This window comes from Scyliorhinus canicula, chromosome 4 (assembly GCF_902713615.1).
Source record: "Scyliorhinus canicula chromosome 4, sScyCan1.1, whole genome shotgun sequence".
Taxonomy (NCBI): Eukaryota; Metazoa; Chordata; class Chondrichthyes; order Carcharhiniformes; family Scyliorhinidae; genus Scyliorhinus; species Scyliorhinus canicula.
In genome coordinates, this window is record NC_052149.1 from 139,273,989 (window position 1) to 139,287,958 (window position 13,970).

Below are 13,970 nucleotides of genomic sequence, written 5' to 3' on the forward strand. Positions count from 1 at the left end.
TGAATAATTGAGCAAAATTCCACCATCTTACTGTGATATTATATTGAATGCATAATTCAACTGCAATGTTCCAAGCTCTACAGTGTCAGTTTAATTGGGCCTGGAGTCAATTTCCACAAAGATGTCACTATCAACAGGCATGGCTATAACATTACCTTTTCTTTCACCACCCCACTTCCTCTTCTCAAAGCATTCATGTCATGTTATGGTGAAGCAGGGCTTCATGGACACCAATAGTATATTCTGAGCAGCACCATTTTGAGTTCTGTCTCCCTGAATCAAATGAGTTCTAAAAGCTTATCAACAAATAGGCAGTTAAAATTTAACACAAAGCCAAGACTATAAATCACTGACCTGGATTTTGCAGCAGGAACTGTTCAGTTCCTCTGAAACTGACAGCAACTGCTGGAGTTTGTGCATGCACAGTTAAACACGGAAATCCAGAAGTGGCGATTCGCGATTCTGCGCTTAAATATTGCTATTAATCCGAGCCCCCTAACACCCTGCTCACTGAGAAAACTATGCTATGTTGATGAGATGTAACTGGGTTTTTAACATTGCCTTATGTCATATCTATTGTGAAACATCCTGCCTGGCCTTGGAAAATCAATTTCATATTTGTTTAATGCCAAGTGTTCCTACTATGATTTTTAAAAATCCATAGTTTAAACTGTAAAGCTTGTTTATGAAATTTCAGCTTACACTCCATAATGTCCCAACCTTTCTTCTGCCCTCTTAGGTTTTATAACGAGTGAAGGACAATGGTTTTACTTCCTGATTTGCTTTCTGTGACAAAGTTGCGAGGGAGAGGGTTTCCGATTCCTGGGACATTGGGGCCGGTTCTGGGGGAGGTGGGACCAGGACAAATTGGGCGGGACCAGGTCTGATGTCCAGTGGGGAGTTTTTGGTCAAGTGGTTGGGATGGGGTTAAATTAAAATGACAGGGGGATGGGAACTTATGCAACCACCTAACGTGCACTTCTTTGGATTATGGGAGGAAACCGGAGCACCTGGAGGAAACCCACGCAGACATGGAGAGAAAATGCAAACTCCACACAGACAGTCACCCGAGGCTGGGATTGAACCCAGGTGCCTGCAGCTGTGAGGCAGCAGTGTTAACCACTGTGCTACCATGCCGTGAGAAAGGAATAATTGGCAATCTAGTTGTGCGGGGCCTCTTGGGAATGAGTAACCATAATATGGTAGACTTCTTCGTCAAGATGGAGAGTGATGCAGTTGGTTCTGAGACTATGGTCCTGAATCTACATAAAGGAAACTACAATGGTGTGAGGAGCAAGTTGGCTGTGATGGATTAGGGAACGTTAAAGGATGAAGGTGGATAGGCAATGTCAAACATTCAAAGAACGCGTGGGTAAATTTCAACAATTGTTTATTCCTGTCTGGTACAAAAGTGAAACGAGAAAGGTGGCCAAACCATGGCTATAAAGGGAAATTAGAGATAGTATTAGATCAAAGGAAGAGGCATGCAAATTGACCAGAAAAAACAGCAGATCTGAGGAATGGAAGCAGTTTAGAATTCAGCAAAGGAGGACCATTGGATTGATTAGGGGGAAATAGACTCCGAGAACGTGGGGAATATAAAAACTGACTGTAAAAGCTTCTGTAGGTACGTGAAGAGAAAATGATTGGTGAAGACAAATGTAGGTCCCTTACAGTCAAGAACAGGGAAATCGATCATGGGGAACAAAGTCATGGATGACCAACTGAATATGTACTTTGGTTCTGTCTTCACAAAGGAGGACACAAATAACATGCCATAAATGTTGGGAAACACAGGGTTTAGTGAGAGGGAGGAAGCGAACGAAGTCCGTATTAGTTGGGAAATGGTGTTAGGAAAATTGATGGAATTGAATGCCGATAATTCTCCAGGGCCAGATAATCGACATCCCAGGGTATTATAGAAGTAGCCCTAGAAATAGTGAATTCATTGGTGGTCATCTTCCAAGATTCTTTAGACTCTGGAACAGTTCCTACTTGGAGGGTCTCTAATGTAACCCCGTTATTTAAAAAGCGAGGTAGAGAGAAAAAAGGGAATTATAGACCAGTCAGCAGAGCATTTGGAAAACAGCACAGGATCGGACAGAATCAGAAACGGATTTAGAAAAGGCAAGTTATGCTTGACAAATCTTCTGAAATTCTTTTGAGGATGTAACTAGTAGAGCTGTTGAGGGGGAGCAAGTGGATGTGGTTCATTTGGATTTTCAGAAGGCTTTCAACAAAGTCCCATGATAAGCGATTAGCAAGTAAAATTAAAGCACATGGGATTGGAGGTAGTGAATTGAGATGAAAGGTTGGCAGACAAGAAACTAAGAAGGAACAATGGCAGACATTGACTACTGGGGTTCTGCAGGGATCAGTACTAGGACCCCAGCTAAAGACAATACATATTCATGGTTTAGATCAGGGAACTAAATATAATATCTTGAAATTTGCAGAAGACACAAAGCTGGGTGGAAGGGTGAGTTGTGAGGAGGATGCAGAGATGCTTCAGCGTGTTTTGGACAAGTTGAGTGATGAGTGTGCAAATGCATGGTAGATGCAGTATAATGTGGATAAATGTGAGGTTATCCACTTTGGTAGCAAAAGCAGGAAGGCAGATTGTTACCTAAATGGCTTTAAATTGAGAGAGGAGATTGTGCAACGAGACCTGGGTGTCCTTGTACACCAACTGATGAAAGTAAGCATGGAGGTGCAGCAAGATGAAGGAAAATCCCAAGGCTTTCTGTACGTATATAAAGAGCAAGAAGGTAGCCAGTGAAAAGGTTGGCCCGCTCAAGGACATGGGAGAGAATCTATGCGTGAAGCCAGTGAAAATGGGCGAGGTACTAAATTAGTACTTTGCATCAGTATTGACCAAAGAGAAGGACTTGCTGGAAGATGAGTCTGGGGAAGGATTTGGAGATAGTCTGGGTCACATTGAGTTCAAAAAGGAGGTGGTGTTGGGCGTCTTGAAAAACAACACATTAAGTCCCCAGGGCCTTATGGGCCAGAATACTGAGGGAGGTAAGGGAGGTAATTGTTGGGGCCTTGACAGAAATGTTTGTATCCTCACTGGATACAGGTGAGGTCCCAGAGGACTGGAGAATAGCCAATGTTGTTCCTTTGTTTAAGAAGGTTAGCAAGGATAGTACAGGAAATTACAGGCCAGAAGCCTTACGTCAATGGCAGGGAAATTATTGGAGAGGATTCTTCGAGATAGAATTTCCTCCCATTTGGAAGCAAGTGGACACATTAGCAAGGGGCAACAGGGTTTTGTGAAGGGAAGGTTATGTCTTACTAACTTGATAGAGTTTTTCTAGGAAGTGACAAAGATGATTGATGAAGGTAGGGTAGTGGATGTTGTCTACATCGACTTCAGTAAGGCCTTTGGCAAGGCAGGCTGGTACAGAAGGTGAAGTCACATGGGATCACTGGTGAGCTGGCAAAATGGATACAGAATTGACTCGGTCACAGAAGACAGGGTAGCAGTGGAAAGGTGCTATTCTGAATGGAGCGCTGTGACTAGTGGTGTTCCGCAGGGGTCAGTGCTGGGATCTTTGCTGTTTTTACTATATATAAATGAGTTGGAGGAAAATGCAACTGGTCTGATTAGTAAGTTTGCGGACGACAGAAAGTTTGGTAGAATTACGGAGAGTGACGAGGACTGTCAACGGATACAGGGCGCAGTTCTCCGCTCCCCACGCGGCGTGGTAGAATTGCGGGAGGGCCCCCCGACATTATTTACGTCCCCCTGGCGACCCACGCGATTCTCCCCCCCCGCTCGGAAAAATCGCCGCTCGCCGTGGCGATTCTCCGAGCCCGATGGGCCGAGCGGCCGGCCCTTCTCGTCCGTTTCACCACGGCGGCAACCGCACCTGCATTCGTGAAACGGGCGGCAGATGCCCGTTTGGGGCATCTAGGGGCCCGATTGCCACGGGAGCACCACGACTGTGCTCGGGAGGGGACAGGCCCGCGATCGGTGCCCACCGATCGTCGGGCCAGCGTCCAAAACGGACGCACACTTTCCCCTCCGCCACCTGGCAAGATCAAGCCACCACGTCTTGCCGGGCGGCTGAAGAGAAAGACGGCCACCGCGCGGGTTCGTGCCGTCTGCGCAATGAAGTCATCCGCGCATGCGCGGGTTGGAACTGGCAACCCGTGCAAGTGCGGATGACTTCACATTCTTGGCACGACAAGGTCGCTGCCGAGAAAGACAGAGGCCCGCTCCTTGCCCCCCGGGTGGGGATGAATTAGGTGCGGGGAGCGGGCTCCGAGGCCGTCGTGAACCTCGGCCGAGTTCACGACGGCCTCCACGAATTCAGCCCCCTGAGGAGAATTCCGCCCACAGTCTCCAGCCTCCTTTCATGATGCCAAATGGGCGCCTCGCCAACCCGCGCATGCGCAGTTGGGCCGTGTCAACCTGCACATGCGCGGAAGACTTCTTCTGCTGGAGTCTGTGTTCAGGGACCAGCCGTGCCAGAAAGTAGGACCGGGTGGGGGGAGGGGGAGAAGGGAGCATGCCGATTGGTGGGCCCCGATCGCGGGCAAGACCCCATCGGAGGCCCCCTCCACCCCGGTGAAGGAGCCTCCCTCTTCCCCCCACCCCCACAAGCCGCGCGCCAACCGTTCCCGCAGAGTTCCTGCCGGCAGTGACCAGGGGTAAACGGCGCCGGCGGGACTCTGTCATATCGGTGCTGCCGTTCGGCCCATGCGGGCCGGAGAATCGGTGGCCCCGCCGATTCTAGCGGCCCACGCCGCGTCAAATGCGCCGGCGCAAATGGCGTCGATTCTCCGCATCTCGGAGAATCGCGCGCAGACGTTGGGGCATTGTGGCGCGTTCGCAGCGATTCTCCGGGCTGACGCGGGGCTCAGAGAATTGCCCCCATACAGTAACTGGCAGAACCCATAAGAGTATTGATAGGCAGAGCGATCTGGGTGTACAGGTGCACGGGTCACTGAAAGTGACAAAGCAAGTGGAGAAGGTAGTCAAGAAGGCCTACAGCATACTTGATTCTTTGTCCGGGGCATTGAGTATAAAAATTGGCAAGTTGTGTTGCAGCTATCTATTGGTGAGGCGACAGAAGAGGTTTATCATGATGTTGCTTGGTATGGAGGACATTAGCTCTGAGGAAAGATTGTATAAACTCGGTTTGTTCTCACTGGAACGACGGAGGTTGAGGGGTAACCTGATAGAGGATTCCAAGATTATGAGGGGCATAGACAGAGTGGATAGTCAGAGGCTTTTTCCCAGGGTGGAAGAGTCAATTACTAGGAGACATAGGTTTATGGTGCGAGGGGCAATAATTAGAGGAGATGTGCGAGGGAAGTTTTTTTACACAGAGGGTACTGGAACTCGCTGCCGGAGGAGGTAGTGGAAGCAGATGCGATAGTGCCGTTTAAGGGGCCTCTTGACAAATACATGAATAGGATGGGAATAGCGGGATATGGACCCTGGTAGTGTAGAAGGTTTTAGGTTAGACGGGCAGCATGGTCAGCGCAGGTTTGGAGGGTGGAAGGGCCTGTTCCTGTGCTGTACTTTTCTTTGTTCTTGTTCTTTTGTTCAGAAGATAAAGAAGGCAAATAGAATGTTAGCCATCATAGTGAGAGGATTCAAGTAAAGGAGCGGGGATTTTTTGCTGCAATTATAGAGAGCCTTGGTGAACCACACGTGGAATATTGTGTGTAGTTTTGGTCTCCTTATCTGAGGCAGGTTGTCTTGCTACTGAGGGTGTGCAGTGAGGGTTTAGCAGACTGATTCGTGGAGTGGTGGGACTGACATATGAGGAGATATTGTGTTGGTTAGGATTATATTCACTGGAGTTTAGAAGGTTGAAGGGGGATCTGATAGAAACCTCTAAAATTCTAACAGGACTAGAGAGGGGTGATGCAGGAAAGATGCTCCCGATGGTGCGGGTGTCCAGAACCAGGAGTCACAGTCCAAGGATATGGGGTAAACCATTTAGGACTGAGATGAGGAGAAATATTTTCACCCAGAGAGTTGAGTGTGGCGACTAGGGGATTTTCACAGTAACTTTGTTGCAGTGTTAATGTAAGCCTGCTTGTGACACCAATAAAGATTATTATTATTATTGAGTAGAGCCATGCAGGTATGAACGTTCTTGTAGCCCACAGATACGATATTGAAGCAATGATGTCAAAACTGCAGATAATTTTACAAACATAACGTCGAATGAGTTTGGAAAGTGTTATTGCATCGGGGGTTTCAAATGCATACTTGGCTTAGCTTTGACTGCTAGCAATCTCCTCGTTGCCAGAGATTACGTCATCTACAATTGTGGAAACATTGCCAGAAGTGGCAACACCTTCACAAACAGGGTGAACAACTCAACCCGCATACTCCTCCGTGATGGAGCTGTCCGAATCACACTTCGCAGTGCCTGCATTGAGAGAGAGGACTGAGAAAACACTTTTTATAAAGGCAGCAAGTGCCTTATATAAACAGATAATGTTCTGCAAAATTATAACATGACCAAAATAATTAGACGGCTTTGTATAATAACACGAGAGACATCTAAATATAGCATATTGTGAAATTCTGCTGAACTTACTACAAAATAGGTACTGTCATTTTCTTAAAATAACAAGCATTTAATAATTCATATACTGCATTTGTATTTTTGGATTCTAAGTGGTATAAGCAGCACCAATGATTAAGTTTAATATTTTCCATGAACTATATGTATCTCAAGGGATACACATAATTGGCTCACTAGGCCTGTCAACTGAAAAGCAGCCTCTCTCCTCCCAATATCTCTCCTCCTATCTTCTACAGGCAATAGCTATCGGATACCAAACATCTCCCACCCAGCAGCACAGTGCAGAATGATGGCAGCACTGCATTGAACCCATTCCACAATCCCCCCAAAAATAATTATGTATTCAGTGACACCATTAATATAAAGAAAGACTTGCATCCATGTGGAAAGACACAGCTACCCATAAAATGTTGGCGATATTTGGAGAGGTGAGGGAAAGGGGAATGTAACCCATCTGAAAATGTTAACAGAAAATGCTGAAATTGCTCAGTAGGACTGGCAGCATCTGTAGAAATGAGACATAAGAAATAGTAGCAGGGATAGGCCATTTTGTCCATCAAGCCACTTTGTCATTCGATACAATCATGGCTGATCTGGCGCGACCACCACTTCATTTTTCCTGCCTGTCCCCCATAACCCAAGACTTCCCTGTAGATCAGAAATCCGAATATAATCAAGGCTGAGTTAGAGAATGACCCAGCTTTTACTGCTCTCTGGGGAAGAGAATTCCAAAGACTAACGACCATTAGAGAAGAAATTCCTCTGCTAACCACGGTAGCACAGTGGTCAGCACAGGTGCTTCACAGCCCCAGGGTCCCAGGTTCAATTCCTGGCTTGAGTCACTGTCTGTGTGGAGTCTGCACCTTTTCCCGGTGTCTGCGTGAGTTTCCTCCGGGTGCTCCAGTTTCCTCCCACAGTCCAAAGATATGCAGGTTAGGTGGATTGTCCATGCTAAATTGCCCTTAGTGTTAAAAAAAAAGGTTGGGTGGGGTTACGGAGTTACAGGGAGGGTGGAGGTGTGGGCTTGGGTAGGGTGCTCTTTCCAAGGGCTGGTGCAGACTCGATGGGCTGAATGGCCCCCTTCTGCACTGTAAATTATGATTCTATGATCTCGGTCTTAAATGGCGTACCTTTTATTTTGAAACTCTGTCCCCTAGTTGTAGATTCCTCATGAGAGGAAACACCCTCTCTGCATCAACTCTTTCAAGTCCCCTCAGAATCTTAATTTTATTCAATGAGATCAACTAAACTTCGATGAGCATAGGCCCGACCTGCTGGGCCTTTCCTTGCAGGCACAACCTCTTTGTTCCAGGTATAAGCTAGTCAACCTTCTCTGAACTGCCTCTAATGCATGTATTTTTCTTCTTAAATTCTTTGCCCGAAAGCATATGCAACCCTCAGTGCCACAACCTCCACCATGGGTAAGGCAGGTTTTCCAAATCCACCCCAACTGGAACAGTGATTGAACCCCTACACTGTTGGCATCAATCTGATCCACACCAGCTGTCCAGCCAGCTGAGCCAACTAGCCCCCAAATGAGTCTGAGTTGCTATGGCAACATGCATGACGTAGCCTGAAGTTTGAATCGTAATAGTGGATGCTCCAATTTCAATGCAAGTACATACATACTTCCTTAAATAAGGAGACTAACATTTACACAGCACTATACAGGTGTCGTCTCACCAACATTTGTCGCAAAACGTCCCTATTTTTATACTCTTGTCCGTAAGTAACATTAAACATTTCTGGTCAGAGATGTTTCACTTGATGCATGATGAAAGATCTGGGGTATGATTGTCCCGTCCCGGCAGCCCCGTTTTCCGGCACGGAATGCCCCCGCCGACACCTGTTTCGCTGTCCACAGATGTTGCCGGACCTCCTAAGTATTTCCGACGTTTTATGTTTGTAATTCAGATTTCCAGCTTCAGCAATGTTTTGCTTCCATCTTAAAATAAGTTGGGTGATGGGTGAGGGTGATGGGTGAGGGTGATGGGTGAGGGTGATGGGTCAGGGGAAGGGCAGGCATGTCACTCATCCTTACCAGTTACTCCATTTACCTTTGCAGTGGAGCCTGATAATGTCTCTCAGACATATCACAAATCCCTTCACACACAAAGAATAATGTTTAAGCGCAGTGACTGATCTTACACAGGCAAATGTAAGAAAGCAAAGAACAAAAAGCCTTTGAACCAATTTAAACTCACTCTACAGATCATATTGAAACCAGCACGTGACAGGCTCAACTTCAACAACAACTTGTAATTACATATCAAAAAGAATGATTTCGTAAATTCAGAGTGCACGTGAGCAAACATATGGCACATGGCAGTTGCTTTCGCTGCATCTGTGGTAGCCTCACACTCCCACCATTAAGAAACATCAACAGTTCGCATTAAAGCAGATTCACAGTACATCATCCTGTAACGATTATATCTGATAGTAATGGCAGCAGTGCAAAGCTCAGTGCATAGAGATTAGCCCTTTCACAAACATGCATTCAAGACATATCTTAAAATTTGACATATCCTGTTGCAATGACTAGATCGCCAGACGTGAAATCAATTGGAGCAGCCCTTCAAACTGAATAGATTGGTCTTTACCATGATAAGATCAAGGGGAAGAGGAGGTTAAATTTTGCATTAAATATTGAAAGTGCCGTAATACAGTGAATTACCTTTCTACAATGCGATGACTTGTTAAGAGGACATGAGGCTGACTAAGATGGCTGATACTCTAACCGTAGGGAAAATGTGGACATGATCCCAATACTCCTATCCTGATGGAATAAGCAGCAGGGAACATTCAATTGAACGATACCCGCTGTAAATGTCCTGGGAATGTCCTGGATGTTGTGGCAGCAGGTGGGGGGGAGAAACTTTCCATTTAGTTGACACTTGTGAAACGGTTGATGGGCTCCAGAGCAAATGACAGAACTGTCCCTTTGCCTTCCTCATCGCTCTACCTCCCATGAGAGTCTGGATATGCCGCTGGAAACAATGCATTACACCAGACCAGTGGTGGGCAGTCTGAGGCCCAGCGGCCACATGCAGCCCATTTGAGTTCTGAGTGCAGCCCACAAGGCATTTTGTTGACCATTGCCCACACACAGTAATGCTACATTTTGCTGATTTATGCCCATGTAATCTTTTCCTTCCGGAACGACTGAAGTGATCCACACGTAAAGCAAGGGCAAGTAAATTGAGGTGTTTGCTGATTGCACACAACGTTGACTGTGAGAGCTGTGTGCTCCCTCCGCGTCAAAAGTGTAAAGATGTATTTTGTTTTTAACATTTGAAGTTAATGATAGGTCTGTAAACATTTTCTATAATTCGTTATGCATATTTGGTGCGCATTAAATATTAAATGTATTTATTATCCCTGGTGCTATGGTTAGTGAAAAAGGCCTGATTTCAATCTTGCGGCCCACTGAGATGAAGGAGGGCCACTCATGCGGCACATTCAGTAGCCTAGGTTGCCCATCACTGGGGGTTAGGTACGTTTTGGCGCAGCCATTTGGGCGCGGCCGTTGTGGCGCGGCCGTTGTGGTGCGGCCGTTGTGGCGCCGGCTGTTTTGGCGCCGGACGTTTTGGCGCCAAAATAACATTTCTTTATTTGTGAATTAGCCTCGGGTGAGTTGGCTGCTGGTGCGGGTGCGTTGAGTTGGGTGCTGGTGCGTTCTATCACCATCTTTTTATATATTTTTTAACTAAACCAATTTGCATACCCATATGATGGCTGAGGCAGTATCATCGAAACATGGTAAAGAAAAATTTGTTCATAACGGATTCCCTTACGTCTTTGACAAAACAAGCAAAGGTGACAGCGAAGTGAAATTTTGGCGTTGTGAGCAAAAAAACCGGTGCAAAGCACGTCTCCATACTAAAGCTGCAAACGTGGTGAGGCAGCTGAACAGCCATTCGCATGATGCTTCTGCTGCACAAGTAGAGGTTGCACTCGTGAAAACTAAAATAAAAAAGAGAGCACAGGAAACCCTTGAGGCACCGACTGTAGTTGTTAATGAATGTTTGACAGACATATCCCAAGCTAGTCTACCAGCCATTCCTAATATATCTGCTTTGAGGAGAATGATAAGCAGAAAGCGTAATTATGTATTGAATGCCTCCACCAATCCAAGTGATTTACAACAATTGATTGTGCCAGAATGCTACAGGATATATGTCCCTCAACCAGGAGTGGAAGAAAATTTTTTACTTTGTGATAGCGGACCAGGTCACGACCGGATATTAATCTTCGGAAGACAGAGCTGGCTACAGCACTTATTGACATCTGATATGTGGTTTGCAGATGGCACATTCAGTATTGCTCCCAGCCTCTTTTCTCAGATATATGTAATTATGGTAAAAAAACACGGAGGAGTTACTCCTACGGTTTATGCTCTTTTGCCCAACAAGCAACGCACCACATATGCGAGAATGTTCGCATTATTGAAAGAAATCGAACCCAACTTGAAACCCAGTTCAATCGTCTGTGATTATGAACAAGCTGCGCACAGTGCTATGAAAGACATATTCCCTGATGTTCAAATAAAAGGATGTTTTTTTCATTTAGCTCAAAATATGCAAAAACATCTAGCTAGTATGGGGTTCCGTAGTTTGTATAACACTGATCCAGATTTCGCGTTAAAAGCTAAAATGATTATTGCCATTGCCTTTGTACCTTTGAACAAAATCGATGAATATCTGGATGCTTTAGCGACCCAACTGCCGCAAGAACTTCAAGATTTACTCAACTGGTTTGAAGATACATATGTTGGTCGTCTGAACAGACGAGGAAATGGTAGATGAACACCTTTATTTCGCCCTGAGATTTGGAACCTTTATCAGAGAACATTAAACGGGGAAGACCGCACAAACAATAATGCGGAGGCAGCCCACCGTCGATTGAAATATGAACTTGGCATGCATCATCCCACCATATGGAAACTAATTGATGGCCTGCGTAAAGTACAGAAAGGTAGAGATGCATATTATGAAAGGTTACTAGCCGGCCATGAACCGCCACAAAAACTAAAAAAGTATAGAGATGCAGATAAAAGAATACATGAAACTGTTCTTAAATTTGAAAACATGGATGCTATCGAGTACTTGAGGAGCCTTGCTCATAATTACCAAATGAACTAAACTAAAGGTTTTTTAACTTTAGTTTTTAACTAAATGAACTAATTTAAGGTTTTTAACTAAATGAACTAATTTAAGGTTTTTAATTTACAATAAAGATAAAAGAATACATGAAAGTGTTCTTAAACTTGAAAATTTGAGTACTCGAGGAGCCTTGCTCATAATCACCAAATGAACTAAACTAAATGAACTAATTTAAGGTTTTTAAATTTACTTGCAACAATTTGCAACAAGTTACTAGCCACAAAAACTAAAAGAATTTCTGTCGTCTGCGCCCAAACGGCCGCGCCAAATTGGCTGCGCCCAATTGTCCCATGGCGCCCAAACGGCTGCGTCCAAACGGCCGCGCCAAAACGGCCGCGCCCAATTGTCCCATCCCCCATCACTGGGCCAGACAGTTATTATTCGAGCCTTGAAGGAGTCCTCCCACCAGAGTCGACCTCGAGGCGGAGACTACAGGAGTCCTCCCACCAGAGTCAACCTCGAGGCGGATACTTGGATGGATGGCATGGTGGCACAGTGGTTAGCACTGCTGCCTCAAAGTGCCAGGGACCTGGTTGAATTCCAACCTTAGATGACTGTCTGTGTGGAGTTTGCACATTTCTCCTCGTGTCTGTGTGGGTTTCCCCCGGGTGCTCTGTGTTTCCTCCCACAGTCCAAAGATGTGCAGGTTAGATGGATTGGCCATGCTAAATTATCCCTTGTTGTCCAAAGGTTAGGTGGGGTTATGGGGTTACGAGGTTAGGGTGGGAAGGTGGGCTTAGGTAGGATATTCTTTCGAAGGGTTGGTGCAGACTCATTGGACCGAATGGCCTTCTTCTGCACTGTAGTGATTCTATTATTCTATGATTCTGTGACTAGAGGAACTCACCCACCAGATTCGACCTCAAGACAGAGACTGGGGGGGGGGCGATTCTTCAATATTGGGCCCAGGGGTTCACGCGCCAACCCTCGCATGTGCAGTTGGACCAGATGCATCCTGCGCATGCGCAGTTGGGCCACGCCATCCTGCGCATGCACGGAGGACTTCTTTGGCGCGCCAGCCCTGACTGAAGATGGAGTCGGTGTTCAGGGGCCGGCCTCGAGAGAAAGTAGGCCCGGGGGGAGGGGGAGGGAGGCCAGCCCACCGATTGGTGGGCCCCGATCGTGGGCCAGACCCCTTCGGAGGCCCCCCCCTCTCACAGGCTTGTCCGTCCCCCCCCCCCCCGACCTTCCCCGCAGAGTTCCCGCCAGCAGCGACCAGGGGTGAACAGCGCCGGTGGGACTCTGTCGTATCGGCGCGGCCGCCAGACCCATCCGGGCCGGAGAATTGGCGGCCCGCCGATTCCAGCGGCCAGCGCCACGCCAAACATGCCGGCGCAAATGGCGCCGATTCTCCGCACCTCGGGGGGGGGGTCGTGGCATGGTTGCGTCGATTCTCCGGCCCGGCGCGGGGCTCGGAGAATCGCCCCCTCGGAGTTCACCCACCAGACTCAGTCACTGAGAGTGGGAGCACAGAGTGTGATGAGGTACAGGTGCTAACTTGGGAATTTGGTGCAGTGAGGGAAGGAGGTGCTGCTTTTATAGCATTTTTATTCTTCTAAGCAGCGAGAGATGGGGGAATACTTTAAACTGCACCATTCAGATATGAGGTCTACATTAAATTTATAGCTTAACTAGTTAAACTACTTAAGATAACTACAGATATCATTTGGGTGATATTTCTAAGCTTGTAACTTGATTAGTTAAATAAAACATAATAAAGATGGCAGAACTGTAATGTGTTGCCATGTGGGGGGGTGGCATTGTTAATTAGAGATAGTATAACAGCTGCAGAAAGGCAGTTCGAGGGGGATCTGCCTACTGAGGTAATATGGGTTGAAGTTAGAAATAGGAAAGGAGCAGTCACCTTGTTGGGAGTGTTCTATAGGCCCCCCAATAGCAGCAGAGATGTGGAGGAACAGATTGGGAAACAGATTCTGGAAAGGTGCAGAAGTCACAGGGTAGTAGTCATGGGCGACTTCAACTTCCCAAACATTGAGTGGAAACTCTTTAGATCAAATAGTTTGGATGGGGTAGTGTTTGTGCAGTGTGTCCAGGAAGCTTTTCTAACACAGTATGTAGATTGTCCGACCAGAGGGGAGGCCATATTGGATTTAGTACTTGGTAATGAACCAGGGCAGGTGATAGATTTGTTAGTGGGGGAGCATTTTGGAGGTAGTGACCACAATTCTGTGACTTTCACTTTAGTAATGGAGAGGGATAGGTGCGAGCAACAGGGCAAGGTTTATAATTG

The 13,970-nt window shown here is 46.5% G+C and overlaps 1 protein-coding gene across 3 annotated transcripts in view; it reads right to left on the reverse strand.

The window, feature by feature from the left end:
- Positions 1-13,970, reverse strand: part of LOC119965041 (serine/threonine-protein kinase 32A-like) — a 416,342-nt gene that overhangs the window by 324,807 nt on the left and 77,565 nt on the right. The gene's annotated exons all lie outside the window — the stretch shown is intronic.